At 40.7% G+C, this 21,867-nt stretch overlaps 1 protein-coding gene and 1 long non-coding RNA gene across 4 annotated transcripts in view; one reads left to right on the top strand and one right to left on the bottom strand.

The window, feature by feature from the left end:
- LOC122539828 (thyroid hormone receptor alpha) overlaps nt 1–18,205 on the bottom strand; it is a 378,543-nt gene extending 360,338 nt beyond the window's left edge. The window contains exons 1-2 of one of the 2 annotated variants that reach the window (XM_043674921.2): nt 18,106–18,169; nt 8,850–8,927 (exon numbers count right to left, since the gene is read on the bottom strand). The gene's annotated coding sequence lies outside the window, so the exon portion shown is untranslated. Of the gene's footprint in view, nt 1–8,849; nt 8,928–18,105 lie in introns of both variants that reach the window. The other variant, XM_043674920.2, reaches the window with a different exon arrangement.
- On the top strand, nt 18,195–21,505 carry LOC122539830 (uncharacterized). 2 transcript variants are annotated; one of them, XR_006309197.2, is made up of 4 exons: nt 18,195–18,641; nt 20,509–20,634; nt 20,765–20,885; nt 21,329–21,505. It is a non-coding gene; the product is annotated as an uncharacterized LOC122539830 (long non-coding RNA). The 2 variants fall into 2 exon arrangements; XR_006309196.2 differs by having other exon boundaries at nt 18,197–18,641; nt 20,768–20,885.
- The last annotated feature ends 362 nt before the right edge of the window (nt 21,506–21,867 follow it).

Here is a 21,867-nt window from a genome sequence, read left to right as displayed (position 1 = left end):
TATGTAGTACCTTTCACTTGACCATATGACATCCCAAAATGCTTTGTAGCTACTGAGACCACTTTTGTTTTTACTTACAGTTATAATGCGGGGCACACCCCAATCACTTTACACGTCAGAAACTCTCATAAATAACAATGTGCCAATGATCAGATAATCTGAATATTTTTAAGTTATGCAGGCCGAAGGAAAGATATTGGTCTGGGCACAAGGGAGAACTGTTGGCACTTCTTCAAAACTGTGACAATAAAATATACAGATTGTTTCAGCACACTAATGTAACAGTACAGCTTATCCTGTGTCTAATACACTAGATGGAACTCCTGTTTGGTGTTTTGGGAACACATAAATGTCACTAGGTATAACCAGTGTCTAACAGCTGCCATATTTTTTCCATTCTTGAATCCAGCAGCCTTCGTTAAGGATTTTCTACTAAATCATAATTTTTCCTGGAAAGGCTGTTATGACTCTATCTAGGTAGTCAAAAATCTCTGGCCACATTTCTGCTAGTTTGAATATAAGAAATGCTCAATGTCCGAATGTTTCAGAAGGTTAGGAAATATACCCTTCAGCCTGACAATTCAAATTGGCATAAGCTTCATAAAATTAAAGCAATGAATACATGCCTCAAATACCATGTTGAAGAAGTGGTTTCCAGTTCATAAGCCATTGGCATCAGTAATGGATATAGTGGGGCTGCACAATTGTGATGGTCTATACCTGAACCATGCTGGGGCCAGTGTACCCATGAACCACATAACCAGCAAAGTAGAGAGGGTTTTACACAGAACAATGGGGGCAAGGGATCAAATATGGAAAGATATAGCATGTCAATGATTAGGGTAAAGTAAGAGAAGAAAATAGTATTATGTGAGATGAGAATTAGAGAATGGCAGGAAGGGACACAGGAAGAAAACATAGGAATGCACCAATAATCAAGACTAGATGTTACAAAGGTAACAACAGAACCGACTAAAGGCTGTGTATCTAATATGAGCAGCATTCATAACAACGCAAACTATTTGATAACATACATTAAAGTAAATAAATATGATCTGATGGTCTTTACAGGGATGCGGCTGCAGAATTAGATGTATGGACTATTGAGGTATACACAACATGCAAGATGAATAGGAATCTGGGTGAAGATGGAAGGGTAGTTCTGGTAACCACGGCTGACATTTGTGTGCACATCTTTGGACTGTGGGAGGAAACCCACACTGACACATAGACAATGTGCAAACTCCATACAGACAATCACCCAAGGCTGGAATCGAACTTGGGCTGATGCTATGAGGCAGCAATGGTAGCCACTGGGCCACTATAAACGTTGATTACTTTGTCTAGCAAGAATCTACTGACTTCTGCCTTTAAGTTTATTTAAAGATTTTGCCTCCATCACCATTTGCAGAACAATGTGGAGTTGAACATGAAAGTAACAAAATTATGCTTCAATTATACAGACAACTGGTGGTACCACATCCTGGAATATTGTCTGCAGTTTTGTTCTCATTACTTAAAGAAAGATATAAATGTATTGAAGGTGGTTCAGAGAAGGTTTAATAGATTGACACCTGGAATGAGTGGATGGTCTTTTGAGGATAGGTTGGACAGGATGGGCTTGGTTCCTCTGGGGTTTTCTGGACTAAAGGGTGACATGATTTAACTATATTAGTTTTTGTACGGTCTTGACAAGGCGGACCTGGAAAGGAAATTTCTTCTTGAGGGTCCATCCAGAACTAGAAGGACTGTTTTAAAATTAGGAGTTACCTTTTTAGGATAGAGATGATGAGGAAACTATTTCTCCCAGAGGAGAAGTCCAACTTCAGTTTGCCTCACAAGGCACTCCACTTGTAATGAAGAGGAGCATGGCTCTCTTAATTACCTGCAGCACCCGCATACTAACTTTGTGTGACTCGTGCACTTGCACACCTAGTTTCCTCATTCTCCTTCACCTGCTTTTTCATTCTTCCTACCGAAGTGAACAACTTCATATTTTCCCACATTCCTCTAAAAGTCAGATTCTTGCTCACTCACTCAATCTATCCATATCTGTCTGCAACCTCATGTCTTCTGACCTATCTTGCTGTCATCTGTGAATTTAGCTATGAGGTGCATTGATTGGAATGAGGGCAGGTGGATCTCACTGACAATGAGATCAATGATTCGGGCTGTTACCCTGGACCAGTTAGGGAACCCTAGCTGACAGATATAAACAGGAGATTCAGAGAGTCTCCTGATTCTAGGGACTGGCTCTGAGCTGGCTGATCAGAGCCTATGTACTCTGCACATGTAAATAAAAGGTGACTTGGTGATGGGATACCAGCCTCTGTGTAGTTATTTCACATGTCTTCACTTCCCTTGTCTAATCATTGATGTAATTTGTAAACGTTGAGGCCCCAGCAGTAAATCCCTACAGAAGTCCATTCATTTCAACCTGCCAATCAGACAGACCCATTCATGCATACTGTTTTCTGCCAGACAGCTAATCTTTTAAAATGATTCCCCCCCTTGTTATTACATCTATCTTCCCCAAAACTTTGATGTGGCACCTTAATAAATGCCTCCTGGAAAGCTAAGTACAGTACACCTACAGGCTGCCTTTGTCCACAGCGCATGCTATTCCTCAAAAGAACTCCAATAAATTGGTTATACTTAATTTCCCTTTCACAAAACCATGATGACTCTTACTGATTATCTTGAGTTTTTCAAAGTGTCCAGCAATAACCTCTTTAATGATTCATTCTAACACCCACTCCACTTCAGATGTCAAGATAACCAACATATAAATTCCTGTTTTCTGCATGCCTCTCATCTTGAATAGAGGCATTTTATCTACTACTTTTCAATCTGGTAGAACCTTTTCCAAAATGCGAGTGTTCTGGAAGATTAATGGAACACATCTATTACCTTATTAGCTGCCTTTTTTTAAGATTTTAGGATGAAATCCATCTGAACCAGGCACTTTGTCAGCTCACAATTCCATCAGTTTGTTTGGTACCACTTTCCTTGTGATAATAATTTTTCTAATTTCTCCCCTCCACCTCCTGATTTTTAAAAAAATCCTGCAAAGGGAAGACTGAAATATTCATTCATTCAATCTATAATTTCCTTGTTATCTATCAGTAATTCTCTGGAGGACTAACACTCAACTTACTTACCTGCTACCTCTAAAAATACCTATAGAAAATATTGCTATCCATTTTTACATGCATAGCTTGTTTCTCCTCATACTCTAATTTCTTCATCCAGATTAAGCTTTTCGTCATTCTGTGTCATTCTTCAAATTCTGACCAATCGTCTGTTTCTCATCCTTGTGAAGTTACATTTTCCCTCAATTTGATGCTTTCCCTGACTGCTTTTACGATGGATGATGGGTCCTCCTTTTAGAATTTAGGAATAAACGTATTCTAAGTATTCTAAAAAATTCAGGATGCTGTTGAGGGGTACCTTTACTCTGAGGTCAATAATTAATCCTATCACATTACACAATACCAAATCTGAAACAATGAGTTCCCAGAGCATGCTGCGATAAGAAACTATTTCAAGAGCATTCAATGAATGTTCATCCAAGCTTCAACTGCCAATCTCTTTTTTTCTAGTTTAAATGGAGATGAAACTCACTCATGATTATTGTTGCGCCTTTATCACAAACTACAAATATTACTGGAGAAACAAACACTTTCGAGTTTCCTCTGGGTGCTCCGGTTTCCTCTCACAGTCCAAAGATGTGTAGGTTAGATGGATTGACAATGCTAAATTGTCCTGTAGTGTCCACCAGAGATGTGCAGGCTAGGTGGGCTAGGTATGGTAACTGTGGGGTTATAGGGTAGGGGGCTGAGTGTGGGTGGGATGCTCTTTGGAGGGTTGGTGTAGGCTTGATGAGCTGAATGTCCTCTCTTAGCATGGTAGGCATTCTATGATTCTATGGGAATGTGGAATTTGCAACAAACAGAGTAGCCATGCTCTTGTAGAATGGAGGAACAGCCTCAAAGGGCAAAATGGTCTATCTCTGCTAATTTTTCACAAGTTCGTATGGTAATAATCACCAGCAGATACTAAATGCCGCAACCAACATTGAAAAACATGTTTTTTTAAAGTTCAGGCTAACTCTTCTACTTTCAAAAGTATGAAGTCATTGCCCCTCTTCTAATGAAACCTATGCCATTTGTGTACAGAGATAGTGTACAGTACACTTAGCCGTCAGATGTTATTTAGTTCTTCCTTGGAGCTAATGCCATTGCCAACCAGCAACAATAAACACCTGCATTTTCTTGTAAGGCACATCAAATATGAATAACTTGGAAAATATCTCATTCCATTTCAGTTGCACGTAACTCCATTACACATTAATTCATGAAAACTATGCTTTAACTTCCGCAAATAACATAAGGTCTTCGAACTTCAAAAACATACAAAGTGCAAATCCTTTTGTCTCCAGTTACGAATGTGTTCACCCAGGCTGTTGATTCATCCATTCTCTTAAATTCTTCTCAATCCTTTTTAAATTCCATTTTTAATTTTAGAATGTTACGTTTCTTTCTTGGGTCCATGACTGGAGTAATTCTTTCAGCAGTGGTGATTCAATCTTCCCTGGGTAAGCAATTGTTGAATCTGATCCCTATGCTCGGATTAGTGTTTTAGTGTTCTGGACACTTCCCAAGTTGCAGTTAGACCCCACCTCCTCCAAAAAGTTAGAAATCAATAATATCATAAAAGTTAGTCAAATTGAAATATTGCAATCTGGTGCAAGGGAAAAACCAATCTCCTGCAGAGCTTAGTAACTGCGTGAGGGTGTACCAGAATGGGCAAACCCTATAAATGAACATAGGGCAGGAGGGGACCATTCAGCCTCAAGCTTTCTCCACCATTCAATAATGGCTTCTCTGTACCTTAACTCTTTCCATGCAATTTGCTTCAGTAGATCTAAATACTCTAAGTAATAAAAGTTCTACATTGTTCAATTCTTCAATACTGATGTCAAATAAGTATCAGCTTTCAGAGTGCTTTGAAAGCTTATACTTCCAAATAAACCCATCAGACTATAACCTGGTGTTGTGTGATTTTTAACTTTGTCCACCCCAGTCCAACACCAGCACCTCTACATCATGTCAAATAAGTAGTTATGAAGTTACAAACAGTACAGTATTTAAACAGAATTTTTACAGAGGACAGTTGAGAATAATATCACCTGATGTTCTTTGGATAAAACATGTGACATCATTTGTTGTTCTTTCTTCATGTATATTTGACCTTCCTAGCACTTGCTTTCCACTCTTCTGCAGGTTCATCTTTCCATTCATTTCCTTTCTTTATCCCAGTCCAAATGCTCAATCTGTCCTTTCACAGTAAATCTCTATCAATCACCATTTATGCTATCGTTTCATTCCCAGCCAACCGATGAGCAAAGCTTTACAACATGATACCATATAATCCATTAGCTATCCTCCAAGTTCAACATATAGTCCAAAAAGGATTTATGAAAAGGTTCTATCTTAAGCCTGACTTTTTCAACCTTTACAATTCATCTCAATATCTGACCAAACGTATGTGTTACACTGGCTCACCTGTATGCCGGAGTCAACTTAGAATATATCAATGGACAAAACATCTGTAAACAATTGGAGTCAGCCTTGCGCACAGGGTCTCCAGTATTTACAACACCAATTGAAATGTTAACTGCTTGCACATCCAGTCATGAAATGTTTGATTTAAAATAAACTAGTCTGCATTTGAGCATGTAATATTTTCTGTCAAGCTGATATCTGGACAATTATATAAATTGTGGTCTATTTTGTTTTATTTATAATGCCACTAACCTCTTATCTCTATGCTTTGAGAAGTTTTTTTTTAAATGATGTTACGTTTGCTTTGAATTGTGAAACTTGCCTGAAAGATTTGGCAAACAGCTATATCTCCCTGTAGATCAACATATTCTTTCGACAATCTGAAAGATCCAAACTCTGTTGTAATCCACTTGATTTCAGTTCTCAGGGTTGAATATTGCTGAGACAGAGTAACTTACATCGCATTCACTTCCAGATATCATCATTCCAAAGTTACTTATTCCATGCTGGCATGGACTGACCATCATGGCCCCAGTGGGAAGTGTTGTGGGTCCCAAGAACAGAGGATAGAAGAGTGAAAAACAAGTCATTTTCTCACTCAGACTTGGAAAGCAGAGTATGTTAGCTCATCACTCACTCCAATAATCACTGGAAGCAGGAGACAGGACACATTGCAAAAAGATGAACAGCATTAGTTGGATTCTGGAGGTCTTTAGGATAGCAGAAAGGTAGCCATTCACATCCTCCCCCACCGATTACCAAAATACAATTCCTCATTTTATTTTTTGCCTGTTCCAAACTTGGGTGTTTAAGCAGAATATCTGACTGATTTTCAGTGAGACGTCCACTGCATTTGTTACCATTGCTTTTGCTTCTTCTGTTTTGGTTGTTCCAGCATTGCAGCCTCATATCTGTATCCTGCCAACAATTACATGGTTCACGCTAGCTGGCTAACTAGCTGAGAAAGCAGTCCTGAAAATGAAAGCCTCCAGACAGGAATAATCTAAAGATGACTAGTGAAGATTTCAGGCAGCAAATTTCCTTCTTGTTATTTCCTTCATGGGCAAGATTGGTGATGTACTCTCTTGGAAATAAACGGTCTTTACAGTTGGGTGGATGAATACCTCATGGTTTGTCATTGCTGGACGGCACCAGTTATTTCTTTTCAGTTACTTCCCATGAACCCAGCTTATATCTTACAGAACATGAACTGTCTACTTTCTCCCATCTTTGCTGTAATGATTCCAATTTCTGACGAAAGTGAGTACTGCAGATGCTGGAGATTAGAGTCAAGAATGTGGCACTGGGAAAGCACAGCAGGTCAGGCAGCATCCGAGGAGCAGGAGACTCGACATTTTGGGCAAAAGCCCTTCATCAGAAATCCTGCTCCTCAGATGCTGCCTGACCTGCTGTGCTTTTCCAGCACCATACTCTTGATTCTAATTTCAATTTGATAAAGGTTGACATTGATGTGTATCCCACATCATGTGGTTCAGAGGCATATGGTAGACCTTTGGATCACTTCATCCCATTTATATCTCTTGCCATGTAAGGATCCCAAACACAACTTGCATACTCCAAGACTGGCCGAACACATGTTTAGTAGGCTACAATTATGAAAACATTGCTGGCAAAAGCAAAGATTGCTGCTCATAAAATCCAAATTCCTGTTTACTTTAAATGTTGTTTACTGAAGATTTATTTTAAGGTAATCTTGTGATCTCCTGTGGGAGAATTTCATTACAGAACCTAAAGCTATCTGTTGATGTTACTTTTTTTGGAGACCTCACTGTTTTATTCCTGAGCTTCCAACCTATTTGACCAATCTGGTCCTGCAGCTTACTCCATGAAACAGGAGGTACTCTTGACTTGCACCTCACTTGACTGTTTATGTACTGTTACTTATTCACAATTTCATTCTATCAAGCTAAAGTTCACATTAACCGACGGCCTGTGTGTCCTCATCGTTAAGCCCAAGAGAGAGATCCAAACAGAAGATGGTGCCATAAACACTGGATTGAGCTTTGATGCAGCACCTTCCAATAATATGGGGAGAAACAAGACTAAATTTGTTTTTGCTAAATAAAAACAGAAAGAACTGCGGCTGCTGTAAATCAGAAACAAAAAAATGGAAGTTGCTGGAAAAGCTCAGCAGGTCTGGCAGCATCTGTGCAGAGAAATCAGAGTTAACGTTCTGAGAAAGGGTCACTGGTCCACACATCAACTGCATGATAGAAAACAACAAGTGGCAGAGTGCGTGTTACAAGACTTTAAAACTTGCTTGGGATACAGCTGGTGTCATAAACCATTATGACATGTTGGACTTAAATTAGTCATGCACACCACCAAAGGTGGATTGCATCCTTGAACACAGTTTTATTCCTTATCTGCCCCTCTTAACTTCTTAACTGATGCCTTCGATTTTCCTATTCAAATGTTGCTGTCCAAGATCAAGCTATTCCTCCTGCCAATTTCTCTCAATCACCAGGATCGGGTGCATTGAGTGAAGAGAGTGCATTGGGAGGTCATGTTGAGGCCTCTACAGGACATTGAATAGGCCACTTTTGGAATACTGCGTGCAATTCAGGTCTCCCTGCTAAAGGAAGGATGTTGTGAAACTTGAAAGGGTTCAGAAAAGATTTACAAGGATGTTGCTAGGGTTAGAGGGTTTGAGCTATGGTGAGAGGCTGAACAGGCTAGGGCTGTTTTCCCTGGATCATCGGAGGCTGAGGGGTGACCTTATAGAAGTTTATAAAATCATGAGGGGCATGGATAGGGAAGTGGCATCCAAGACTAGAGGGCATAGGTTGAGAGGGAAACAATTTAATACAGGCATTAAAGACCAACCTTTTCATGCAGTGGTCCATTTATGGAATGAGCTACCAGAGAAATTGGTGGAGGCTGGTACAATTACAACATTCAAAAGGCATCTGGAAGAGTAGGAAGAATTTAGAGGGCAATGGGCTGAATGCTGGCAAATGGGACTAGATTAATTCAGGGTATCTGGGCACCATGGATGAGTTGGACCGAAAGGTCTGTTTCCATGCTGTACAGCTCTGTGACTCTATGGTATGGTACATTATCAGTGAACCAAGATTTATTGCCTTCTGAGAGATTCTTACATACATTGCTTAATTATGTAATGTTCACTCTCAATGGGTACTTGGGGTGAACTCTGCGCCAGTCTTGAATTCATTTAAGGTCTCTGTATTTTTTCTGTTAAACTACTATTTAATCTATCTTTATAATTTCTATTTCAAACATCCTGGAAGTTAGTCTTACCTTGATCAAATCAAAAGGTAAGATTGCAATCGATGTCAAGTACTCAATCCAAGGCAATTGAAAGGTAGCTATGCAAAACTGAAAGGGAACAGAACAGTTAAGACAGGCAATGGCGTTGTTATTCATCCAGTAAAACTAACCTAATTTGAAGGATTGATACAACAAGAATCTGATGAATTTGAAATGCAAGCAGCACTGGAGTTTTAACTTCGAGACTGTCCGGTGGAACGCCAAGTGCTGAAATTACTTGAACACAAATAGCATAGTCTAAGTGCCTGAGTATCTTCTGGATAGAATGACATATGTGCTTAAATGTCTTGCAAAATGCTTCAGCAGGTTTGTAAAAGTAATGTGAGTAGAAATGATCCACCACGTTGCAAGCTTCTCCCACTATCCTACTTAACACAGCCAAGTGGAATCAAATGTCAGCCGTGGCTCACTTAGTGGCATGTGTTGCCTCAAAATCAGCAGGTCTTCAGTTCTAATCCTACTCCAGGGCCTGACTGCAACAAATCTGGCTGACACTCTGATGCTACACCAAGGGGGTACTGCATTGGTGGAGGTGCTATTTTTCAGATGAAATATTTGTCTAAGATTCCATCTGCCATCTTGAGTGGATACAAATAAGAGTCCCTGATGCCACCTTGAAGATGAGGTATTACCCACACTGCCCCTGCCAATTAATGAACCAACAACGCAAAACACACCTTGCTATTTGTGGGGATTTTCTCCCTAAGAATAATTGGCTGTGTTTTCTACATTATATTAGTAACTGCATTTTTTAAAATATATATAATTGACTGTAAAGCACTTGGGAATTTCCTGTGGTCACAAAACAAAGCTACAAAAATACAAGTCTTTCTCTTCTCCCATTTCCTTTGACTAAACATTCTTTGTCTAAAATGGTCCATAATCTCTCCTACCCATATGGGTATATGAAATAGGAGCAGAAAGTAAGCCACTTAGCCATTCAATCCTTCTTAACTTTCATTAAGATCATGGCTGATCTGTTTGTATTTCAAATCCCTATTTGGTGATAACTTTTCATTATATATCCTACCAAGAATCTATCTAGTTTCATCTCAAAAAATAATCAATGACCTTGCTTTGACCACCTTTTGAGGAAGGGAGTTCCATTGTTGCACAACATTCGGAGAAAAAAATTACCCTCATCTCTCCCTGCTGCAGGGAAGATGTTGTGAAACTCGAAAGGGTTCAGAAAAGATTTACAAGGACATTGCCGAGGTTGGATGGTTTGACCTATAGGAAGAGGCTGAATAGATTAGATTCCCTACAGTATAGAATCAGGCCCTTCGGCCCAAAGCCCATACCGACCTTCGAAGAGTAGCCTGCCCAGACCAATTCCCCATATTCACACCTGACTATGGGCAATTTAGCATGACCAATTCACCTAACCTGCACATCTTTGGATTGTGGGAGGAAACCAGAGCACCCGAGGGAAACCACACAGACATGGGGAGAATGTGCAAACTCCACACAGTCAGTTACCCAAGGCAGGGATCGAACCTGGGTCCCTGGAGCTGTGAGGCAGCAGTGCTAACCACTGAGTCACAGTGCTACCCCATTCAGGATCATGATATTCGCTCAAAAATATTACTTCTTAAAAACACCAATAGGCTGAGGCTGTTATCCCTGGAGTGTCAGAGGCCGAAGGGTGATCTTAAAGAAGTCTATAAAATCATGAGAGGCACAGATAGGGTGAATATTCAAGGTCTTTTTCCCAGGGTTGGGGAGTCCATAACTAGAGGGCATAGGTTTAAGGTGAGAGGGGCAACTTCTTCATGCAGAGGGTGATGCGTGTATGGAATGACCTGCCAGAGGAAGTGGTGGAGACTGGTACAATTACGACAATTAAAAGGTATCTGGATGGGTATCTGAATAGGAATGGTTTAGAGGGATGTAGGCCAAATGCAGGCAAGTGGGACTAGTTTAATTGACAATGCAGGTAGTTCTCCTATAACATGTGTTTATTAAATGTGATTTGTCTGTAACATGATTTGTGAATTGCCAACCTTTTTTTAAAATTCTGTACCATAATATCAGAGGAGAGTTTGTAAATAAATTAAAATGCAGCCAGTTCTTATTTGGTTTTTCCAAACCCTTATCTTTATCTTTAAAAATGTATCCAAAATAATATATTTTTTGAATTTGGAACTAGAGGAATGAAATGTGAAAGTATAAATATACTATGACAAATGTTTATAGGCATTTGTGTAGAAAGAAGATGTGACAATTTGGAAGAAATCAACTGCAAATGCATATAATAATCAAGAAGGAACGAGAAATGCACTATTCTGCTAAATGAATTAAACTATTCAGATTAAACAGTGTTAAACCAACGGCTTTGGCAAGTGTAAGTTTTCAGATTTGGTTATAATAGACTCTTCTTATAAGACAACAGTGGGAACACAATATGGCTTTTTTTGTAAATGCACTGTTCAGTTTGGAGCAGATGCACATTAGGAATGTCCCATGTTTGATGTCCAGCTTGTGCCAGTTCAGCAAAGTGTGCCAGGGGATTGTGGCAATAAAAGGTACTGCAATTGGTCTTGATATTCCTTGCCTCGACTAACTATGAGGAGGTGACAGTAACCCATGTTTATACAGCAGCTGTTACTGGCGAGCATGCGTCTATTGATGTCGAACAGGACAGGAGCTAGCTTGGCTCTAATGCCAACTTTGGAAACAGTCATTATCAAGACTTACACAAGAACAATGACTATTTTAGCCAGGCACCACAGGAAGCCAGGTGCCTGACAAATTGTACCCCAGATTTGTCAATATTTTAAGGAATGCAAAAGAAAAGTAAGTGAGAGGTGGATCATTTTCTGGGCAAAATTATTCTCAAGTCTTCCCTTTCGTTATTGTTCAAGATGGTGTGGTCACTCTGCTTATCGAAGTTACAGACGTCACTTAGAAAAAGCAACTTGGAGATCATTGTGCCAGTAATGATGGCTGACGGCTTAAGGTGTTCATGTGTTATTCACTCTCAACAAAGATGTCTGTAACACCATTGAAATAACAAAGAAAATGCTAGAAATGCACTAAGCATTTGACTAAATATCAATGTTAATTTCTAGGTGTATTGTGTAAGAAATAAATAGAATGTTTTTGTTTGAGTTCCCAAACAAAACATGTCCAGGGTTTGTTTCAATGCAGCAACCTACTGAAGGCTTCAGAAGATGCTGTACACTGTCACACTGAATTCAACTTATGCATTTTATCAACATTATTTTAAGCATCACTGTGCTATCAGTAAGTGTCATTTTCATAATACAGGTGGGTTTGTGGCTGGAAAGAGTTTTACTTCATTCCAACCTTTTGCTCTCTTCTCCTGATGGGATATAATTCCATTGGTCACAGATGCATTCCTTTACCTAACCTAATCCAATGATATTTTTCATGGTCAAACCAAGGTCGTGAGTCAGGCGACTATCCAAGAAAAGTCACATTTGATTCGAAATGTTAACTCTGTTTTTCCTCCACAGATGCTGTCAGACCTGCTGAGGTTCTTTAGCACTTTCTGTTGTTTTATTTAAGACCTCCAACATCTGTGGTGTTTTCCTTTATATTTGTAAGTCAGGCTACTTCAGCATGGGTTGCATTACTATTGTGCCAAACATGGGGTTAGTTATTGGCAGAAGGGAGCAGGAACTTCTTTTGTTTTTTGCTCAGTCATAACTTAGGACAACATCACACAGACAGAATGAGCACTCAAGCTCGAGATATCCCTGCTCCGAAACACTTGTTATTACAAACTCCACATCAAAGGAGAAGCCAGGATATAGTGAGATAATTGACATGCATCAGATATTGTGTGGTTTGCAAAAAAAGGCATGAATATACTATCGAAGATCCTATTTGGTTTTGTGCTTTCTGAGATCTGGTTTAGCAAGGGTAACATAGCTAATATAATGTATTTTTAACTTCAGTGTATATGTATATGATGAACACTTCCCTGGGTGTCACAGATGCTAAAATGTTCTGGTGAAGCATTAAAGATTGACACTCCTTTCAAAACTCAAGCAATAAACACACACATGTCATTAATCAAAATTATTCTTATTTTCTCATATTTATTTTACTTTTGAATTTAATCATAGTATAGCTTTTGTTGCTAAGTCACAGAATCTGTCCTATTTAACAAGAGGTTTCCAGTTTACTCGTCTTATCTTAAGGTATTGATTTTTATATTGAATCACAGTTCAGTCATTCTATATTTTGCCCACAAGGTAGTTCAGCAGGTGTGTGAACCTGCATAATGAGTGCTGCGGGCTATCTACTCATCATGGGTTTCTCATCTGAACCTGAATTTTTTTTTCAGCCGCATACATTCTTTTCACCAGGATCACTGTGCAGCAGTCAGCGGGAATTCAGTTGGTTATTCTCTTTCTTGACCTAAAGGAACCTAAAGGCCAAAAACTGTGTTCCTTATTATCCAAATAATGGACAGAAAGGAAAAGTAAACCAAAAAATTCACAGCCTCAGAATGCCTTGATGCATTTAACAGCCATTAAAATACTTTAAGTGTAGCCATTGCTGTAAGATGGGAATTTTATTTTAACATGGCAAGATTCCACAACAGCTAGTGACCAGTCTGCTTTGTGGATGTTGCATAAGGGATAAATAGTAGCCTCAACATTTGGATTACAGCGTGCTGCTTTTTGAAATCAGCATTTTTTTTTACAAGATACCTGAAACACCATTGGTTATTCAAAAAATTGCACCACTGATAGTGCACAATTCTTTCAGTGCTGCATTGGAGTACTGGCCTGGGTTGTGTGTTCAAGTCTGAGAGCGGGGCCTGAACCTATAACTTTCAGATGTGGGAATTCTCCCAGCTGAGCATGCCTGCTACCAGATATTTCAACCCACAAACAGCTGGCTTGCCAAATAACTGTCCACCTGGTCTTCAGCAACCTGGCAATGTACTTACCAAACAACCCTCAGAAACCTATGGCACATGTATTTTTGAAGTATTCTCCTAGATAAAAGTTTCTTCCTTGCGTAATATAATGTGGGAGCGCCATCACAACAGGGACTGTCTAATTCAATAAAGCACACTACTAACTCCCAACACAGCTAAGGGCGGGAACTTCATGCAGCCTTACCCGCATAGCCCACATCCCAAGAAAAATTGAAGAAAATTAAGTTTTACATGCAGGTCCTTTCTATTACCACATCAACCTCCAAACCCTCTTGCTTTAACAAAGTATTAACACATTCTCACAGTGGTTTGCATCCTCAAATGATCAATAGTTCTGTTCTCTGTAGTTACACCTGGAGTGTCTGATAATTAGTTTGAAATGATCCAAACCAGGGTAAGCAATAGAGGAATCATAAGCACATGTTATGTCAAGATTAAATTGAGTTCCCGTGATCTCGAACACTGGTTTTAAAAACAAGGCACGAGGAGCTGACCTCACCTATATCCCAGTTGAAATATGTTGTCTTATGAGGAACGGTTACACAGACTGCGCTTGTTTCCATTGAGGTTTAGAAGTGTGAGGGGCTCCTTGGTTGATGATAAGGTGCATGTGGTTAGGATGTTTCCTCCTGTTGGTGAGTCCAGAACTAAGGGGCACTGTTTAAAAATTAGGGGACACCCTGCTAGAACAGACATTCAGAAATTTTTTTCTCTCTTGTTGTCAAGCAGCTCATGAACTCTCTGCCTCAGAAGAAGGTGGGGATGGAATCTCGAATAACTCCACAGACACCGGTGCCTTGTCACCTTTATTTATACAAGGAGAGTCCTTGACACCGATCCAGCTCCCTCAGAGCCAGCTCTCAGAATGTAGAGGATATCTGACATACCTGTTCTTTTTTTAAAATCTTTTTCTTTTGTTTTATTTAATAAACAGAAAGAAAACCCAGAAAAAAACAATCACAATAAACAATAAGGAGAACAAAAAATCAAAAAAGTCTGTCTGAAGCAAGGGGGAAGAGAATAAAGAAAACTGTCCTCCTCAGTAGGAAACACAACAGTAATAATAAAGCACTGACTGTAGTCAAGACAGCACAGAGGTCAGTCCCCTCCCTAACTCAAAATGGAGAGTCCATCACCACTGATCCAGCTCCCTCAGAGTCAATGGAAACTCCTGCTTATTTTTTCTTTTTTTTTTGATTTTCTCCCAGACTATCGCCTAACAGCTCCAACGTACCCATGTCATGATGTTCCTGTTTATATCTATCAGCCAGGGCTCCCTGATAGGACCAGATTGGCAGCTACAACCAGGGAACTCATATTCTATGAGGTCCACCTGGCTGACCTTGTTACAATCACTGCAGAGCCATTAATTATTTTCAATACAGAGGTAGATTTTTCTTGGTAGGCAAGGGAATTAATGGAATTAATGGCAATGGGAATAGGTGGGAATGTGGAAATTTTAATTTTAACAGATGAACCATGATCTTATTGAATGGCACAACAGGATTAAAGGATGGAATGGCCAACTTCAGCATCTAATTCGTATAACCATAAATAATGCACAATGGTAAATTTCCACCTAATGCTTCAAGTTCTGAATATTTGAGTAAACTTCAAATTAATCTTGCACTTTTAAATGCAAAAACAACTTTTACAGGTTTTTAAATATTAAAGTAATTGATGTATTAGGAAACTGGCATGCACTAATGAAGCTGTTAAATGATTCAGTATAGTTTTTAAAGTAATTTTCAGCAATTTAATATCAGCTTACTCTCAAGTAGAGGCCAGCCCACTTATTAAAAATGCTTACATTTAATGATAAACCCATTTTTAGCATTATCAGTAAAACCACACCAACATATCACTTTTTAATACAATCAATACCTCAGCTTGCAAGAAAAGGAAATAAACTATTCTATTCTATTGTCCCATCATGCTGGTTCATGGAAGACGCTACATTTGTGCTTATGTCAATGAGCAGAAAATTGAGCCATTTTTTAATTTTGGAAAACCAACTTAATTTTGTGTCAAAATTGGTGACTGCATGACCCCACTGAGATTAAGTACCAAACAGCTGAACAGATACTACAACAGGTAACAGTTAAGCTGAAAAGAAGTAGTAACTACTACTCAGCAGCGACCATTTCCCTCTATAACACTAATCGCTGTGCTTTTCCATGCAGCAGTCCGTGGATGTATCAGCATGAGAACATAAATGCAAGAATTCAATCATCAGGCCGCCAAGTTATGAAACAGTTTTAATGAATTTATGATTTACTATTAGTAAGGGGTTATGGTTTTAGTTCTGATTTGAATGAAGTGTTAGTTATATGATACCTGATTATATTACCCTAGGAGCCTTCCATTGGTGTCAGTACCTTTTTTTATTGAGATCAGACAAATTTAACATTTGTAATCAACTTCTAGTGTTATTCAGAGAGTATTTGCAAATTACAAAGGCAATTTGAATCATCAATCCAAGAAATAGCTACTGTTCATCCATCAGAATCCAACAGTTTCCTAATTTATTTTTGTGTTGCTGCCACTGAGCAGAATATTCTTTGTCCTGTGTCCTATTTCTGACAACACCCCTCCTGTTCTTCAAACTAACACCAATAGATCTTTTCGTGTCCATCTGCGAGAGCAGGCAAGGCCTCAGTTTAACACATTGCCTGAAAGACAGCAATTACAACAACGCAGCACCCGACAGTACTGCACAGGACTGTCAGCCTTTTGCTTTCAGACTCAGATCTCTGGAGTGGGCTGCAAACCCAGAAACCTCCCAACCCAAGGGCGTGTGTTCTCCCAGCAGAGCTGCATCCAATATCTACAATCCTGGCATGTAGAACTTCAGCAGAATAAGGTGCTATATCAATGTAATATACATCCAAAACTGTTGACGCATCAATCAATCTAATATTTACACGTTTGGCATCAGAAATCTCTTTTCTCAAGAAGGATCAGAATTTCTCTGCAATAGGGTTAAATAATGTTGAGAACCGATGTTGAGAGCAATTCTTTTCCCCAGCAGCCTCAAACTGGCATCACAACTGTATACATCCTCACCCTTTAGCAGCAGAATCACACATTATCTGGTTTATAAAATGATGGACCAGTCAGTGCCAACATCATCTTGTCTAGCGGCCCTGCTTTGAGCTGGGAGCTACAGGTTCGTGCCCCCGAGCCAGGATTTAGTGACAGCTCAAGGTGCCTTCATGACTTGGCCAAACAGTTCGATGGTCAGCCTGTGACAATGTACCAATCTGCGTCTGACAGGTAGCAAGAGCTGGATAAACTGCTGTTTAACCCGGCCTTAGGCAGTGTGGCATCCCTGACAGACCCGGGGCAGGGGGAAATAAAACTAAAACTAACCATGGCAACAGACAGAAAGAAAGTTTGTGCGAAGATTTGTAGCTCAGGTGCTCGTTGTTGTGGTTCTGTTCGCCGAGCTGGGAATTTGTGTTGCAGACGTTTCGTCCCCTGTCTAGGTGGCATCCTCAGTGCTTGGGAGCCTCCTGTGAAGCGCTTCTGTGATCTTTGCTCCGGCAAATGAACAGAACCACAACAGATAGAAAGAAGCAAATGGTTGGCATTATGGGCTAGCGAGGGGGAGGGGGGGGCGGGGAGAGGAAAAATAGATGAAGGGCTGCAAATCTGAAATAAGACACCAGTTGTGCTAGCATCTGGAAAGAAGTCTTTAATGGCTCTTTTTATCGAGAGGTGAGGCACTCCTCTGAACTCTCTCCCCCACCTCCCACAATGTTGGGGCTTTATTTCTGTCACCTTTACGAGCAGCAGACACTGACATCAATCTCCCACAAAACTGTCAACATGCAGCCCTCGGCAGAAATTCAACACAGCGAGTCTCCCTGTGTACCTCTGTCAAGGGCCAATGCGAGCGGCGGGAGGGAGGGTTTAAGCTTTGCGTGGACTATATCATTCCCAACTTTTAAAAAAAAACACAAAGTTGGGAGGGTTACAACAAAAAAAAAGTCATTCGGTTTCCGATAACCAGCGAACAAGTGCGAGTGACACTTGTTAGTGTGTCTATCACTCAAACAGAAAGTTAGGAAAACACACACACACGAGAGAGAGACACAAAGTATCAATTCAGGAAATTGGGCAATGTAACAAGATTGGAAAACTGTAGCAAGTTCCGTTGTCACCAACAAGAAACAGAAATCTCCAAGGGGGGCAGGGAGGGAGGACAGACCGCACCTCGCGCCTGGCAAACTCAATCTCCTCACTTCGAGGTTGTATCATTTCCCTGGGCCAAGCAAAAGCTCCACTAGATGTTTCTGTACTTACCCGCGGTATTGCCGTTGGCCTTCCAGGGACGCGGTGGGTTTCCGAGTGCAGGGCCACTTACTGCCGCGCTGTAATGTCAAAACTTAGAACCTCCTTTTTGTAAACCCCCCCCCATCCCTCCCCCCCAAAACACCCCAACCCTGCCGTCAACTCTTCCAACCTCTGGTATCTGTTTGTCCTGATCTCTCTCTCTCTCTCTCTCTACTGTCAAACCGAAAGTCTGCTGCAGACCCCGCCTCTTGGCTGCCTCTCACTCATTTTTCTACGATTTGGCGCTCTCTGTCTAAGCTGTAACAGGGGCGCAGAACCTCCGTCTTATTTCGAAAACCAAACACATAGACACAACGGCAGCACCGCCTGGGAAACGGGCTCCGAAATCAGATGCCAGCGGTGCTCTGAGCTGCTGTGACAGTCCGGATGGACATTGAGTGGATAACCTCAAACCGTGGGAGGCCGACACACTGCCGTGGAAGGACAAGGGCACAGCTGCCATCTGCAGGCAGCCAGGGGCCTGGGATGGACTGAGGCAGGCAAAGGTGTCATTGGTTTTAGAGCAACTTGGAACTGAGCAGTGAAACCTGCGCACGTGGAGTCAAAACTGTTGTCAGTCAGACATGTGAATAGTATCCCCAGCCAGTCCAACTGAAGGAGGGGATAGTCCAGTAATGCAAATCCTGTAGCAGGCGAAAGTGGGTACTGCAGATTAGAGTCAAGATTAGAGTAGTGCTGGAAAAGCGCAGGAGGCCAGGCAGCATCCGAGGAGCAGGAAAATCGACGTTTCGGGCAAAAGTCCTTCATCAGGAATAAGGCCTTTTGCTCTAAACGTCGACTTTCCTGCTCCTGGGATGCTGCCTGAACTGCGGTGCTTTTCCAGCACTACTCTAATCCAAACCCTGTTGCAACCAATCTGGCCACAACAGCGGGCATTTCGAGAACTGACACTTCTAGCAGTAGAAGCGTCCCAAGGTGGTACCACCAAATGCACACACCTCTTATTGCCACACAGACACACACCATCCTGACCTGGAACTGTATCTCGGTTCCCTTCGCTGTGGTGCGGTCAAAATCCAGAAAATGCTGCCTGGTTTCCCTGGTCCTTGTACCTGTGGACAGCAGGGGTTCCAGAAGGTGGTTCACCACCTGGGACAGAGGTGAAGGGCCCCAATGCTACCCCTGACCTATTCTACCCCAGCACAGCGACCCCAGCCCTAACTGGAGCTTAGTAAGACCCTGGGGCCATAGTTATAGGTACTTAATATACCCCTCTGTCTTGGGTCCTGGTCACCATCATCTCCTCAAGTATATCAAGGCAAAATAACAAAGAGATCTGTAATAAAAGCAGAAAGAATTGGAGAAACTCAGCAGGTCTATCAGTGGAGAGATATGCAAGACAACATTTCGATTCCGATTTACTCTTGTTTACGCCTGTTCTATGAACCTTCCTCCAATAAGATCATAACTGTTTCTCTCTCCCCACAGATGCTGCCAGGCCTATTGAGTTCCTCCAACATCATCTGTGTTTGTTTCAGGTGTACAGCATCTGCAGTTTATTTGTTTTTATTACTGATGTGATTAATCTATATCGAGGCTTGTTTCCAAACCCCTTATAAATTACCCCTTTCAATTCCCTGGACTGCCTTCTCTATTTCCTGGCTCAAATTAATATTTTTTAAGATTCTTAAATAAGAAAGTGTCAAACAACTACATGTTACCTTTAATCTCTTCATATGTGAATTGCTCCAAATGATCTGCTAACCACTTCTGTAATTCGAGAAATCCTGGTGATAGGTAGCAATGCTATTCTGTTGTTGCACTAGAAAGGGTACAGCAGAAATTTACTGGAATGAAGGATTTTAGTGAAGGATTGTCCAAGATTGTTGTTTTAGGAACAGAGGCAGCTATGAGCAGTTTTAAATGATGTATGTACAATTATGAATGAGAGTTCATGATACCGTGGTAATGTCCCTATGTCTGAGCCAGGAGGCCTGAGTGCAAGACCACCTGGTCCACAAAAATGAACGAACTGCGGATGTTGTAAATCAGAAACAAACATAGAAGCTGCTGGAAAAGCTCAGCAGGTCTGGCAGCATCTATGAAGAGAAATCAGAGTTCACGTTTCAGGTCCAGTGACACTTCCTCAGAAGAGGGACCCGAAACGTTAACTCTAATTTCTCTCCACAGATGCTGCCAGACCTGCTGAGCTTTTCCAGCAACTTCTGTTTTTTGTGTGTGCAATAACACAATTGAACAGGTTGATTGGAAGATATAAAATTATGAGGGGCCTAGTTAAAATGGATGGAATAGAGTTATTTCTTATAAGAGAGGGGTCAATAACGATGGGACACAGATTTGAAATTCTTGGCAAAAGGATTAAAGTGAAGGTGAGAATTTTTTTTCCTGCAGAGTGTGGTGGAAGTCTGAACTTGTCTGAATGGGTGGTGGAGTCAGAAGCCTTCATCCCATTTAAAACAACTTGATATGGCCTTGAGGTCCTGTAACCTTTGGAACTAATGACCAACAGCTGGAAAGGTGTGTATTCTGTAACTTTTAATCAGCCAGTACAGACAGGGATGCTTTCCTTCTGTGTTGTGAGTTTTCAGTGCTCCTCTACATTCACTTGATCCCAGGTCACTGGCCCCATTTCCACTTTTTCATTCAGTAGGTCCGAAACTGAGGTCCACAGGAAAGCTGTTGACAGTTTGGAACAAACTGGAGGGTGGGCTCAGAGTGTGGCAGCCACACGTGGGTGGTGGGGAGCCCTCAGGATGGGATGACGATCTGTAAGTATTCTGAGTTTTTATCTGTGTGAAAAACCCTGTTTACTTAAAAAAAATTCCTAAAACTTTTTACGTGCGTTCTTTCATTTTATGAGTATTATGTACTTTCATTTTCAATTGGTCCACTGTTGATTTTCCATTGTCCTCTAATGGGACTACTGTTCTCTCATGATTTATGTTTCATATGTCTGAATGTAGTAATTTCACCTCCAATATGTGTCCTTGCCTACATTATTGTACATACCCTATTCAGTATTGTATTTACATTCTATCACTCGCCATTCTCATGAACATGATCAGATTTCATGTTTGTGAATAATGCCTAGAATTGTTGCCAGCTCTGATTCCAGAGTTGTCCTTCTTGATTGTTTACCCACTAGATTTTAAGGATCTGAAACAAAGTTTCAGTACATCTTTCACCACATTCAATGTGTGTTTTATTCTAGCCTCATTATCTGAAGCTCATATTGTACAGTTTGACCTTCTCCGTAACCATAAATTCAGATGTCTACCGAAACCAGTCCATGATGTGTAGGTGCCGGTGTTGGACTGGGGTGGAAAAAATTAAAAATCAGCAAGGATCAGCACTTCGAAAGCTAGTACTTCCAAATAAACCTGTTGGACTGTAACCTGGTATTGTGTGATTTTTAACTTAAACCAGTCCATGTCAGACTCTGCATCCTTCCACCTGAGCAGCGTTAAATTCCTTGATTCCCTCTTGTTGCTAATGAAACTACCATGCTTTCAGTATTTTGATCATTTATTTCTTTCAAGTTCCTTCCAATGAATATAGCCAACACAAGCTCTGTATATTCAGTTCATTATGCCCAAGTTCTCTCAAACTGCACACCACATATCCATGATTCCCATTCTTGTGTTGTTCCTGCAGTGAGTGATAGCTATTCAATTTCAAGATCCTTGATCCATTTTCTGATCTCTCTGCCTCAAGCTATTCCTGATGAAGGGCTTTTGCCCAAAACATCGA

The sequence above is a fragment of the Chiloscyllium plagiosum genome, unplaced genomic scaffold (assembly GCF_037043375.1).
Source record: "Chiloscyllium plagiosum isolate Xiang-an unplaced genomic scaffold, Cpla_swu_hap1 HiC_scaffold_32, whole genome shotgun sequence".
Taxonomy (NCBI): domain Eukaryota; kingdom Metazoa; phylum Chordata; class Chondrichthyes; order Orectolobiformes; family Hemiscylliidae; genus Chiloscyllium; species Chiloscyllium plagiosum.
Note: the sequence above shows the minus strand (reverse complement) of the source record. Positions and strands in the feature narration are given on the sequence as shown.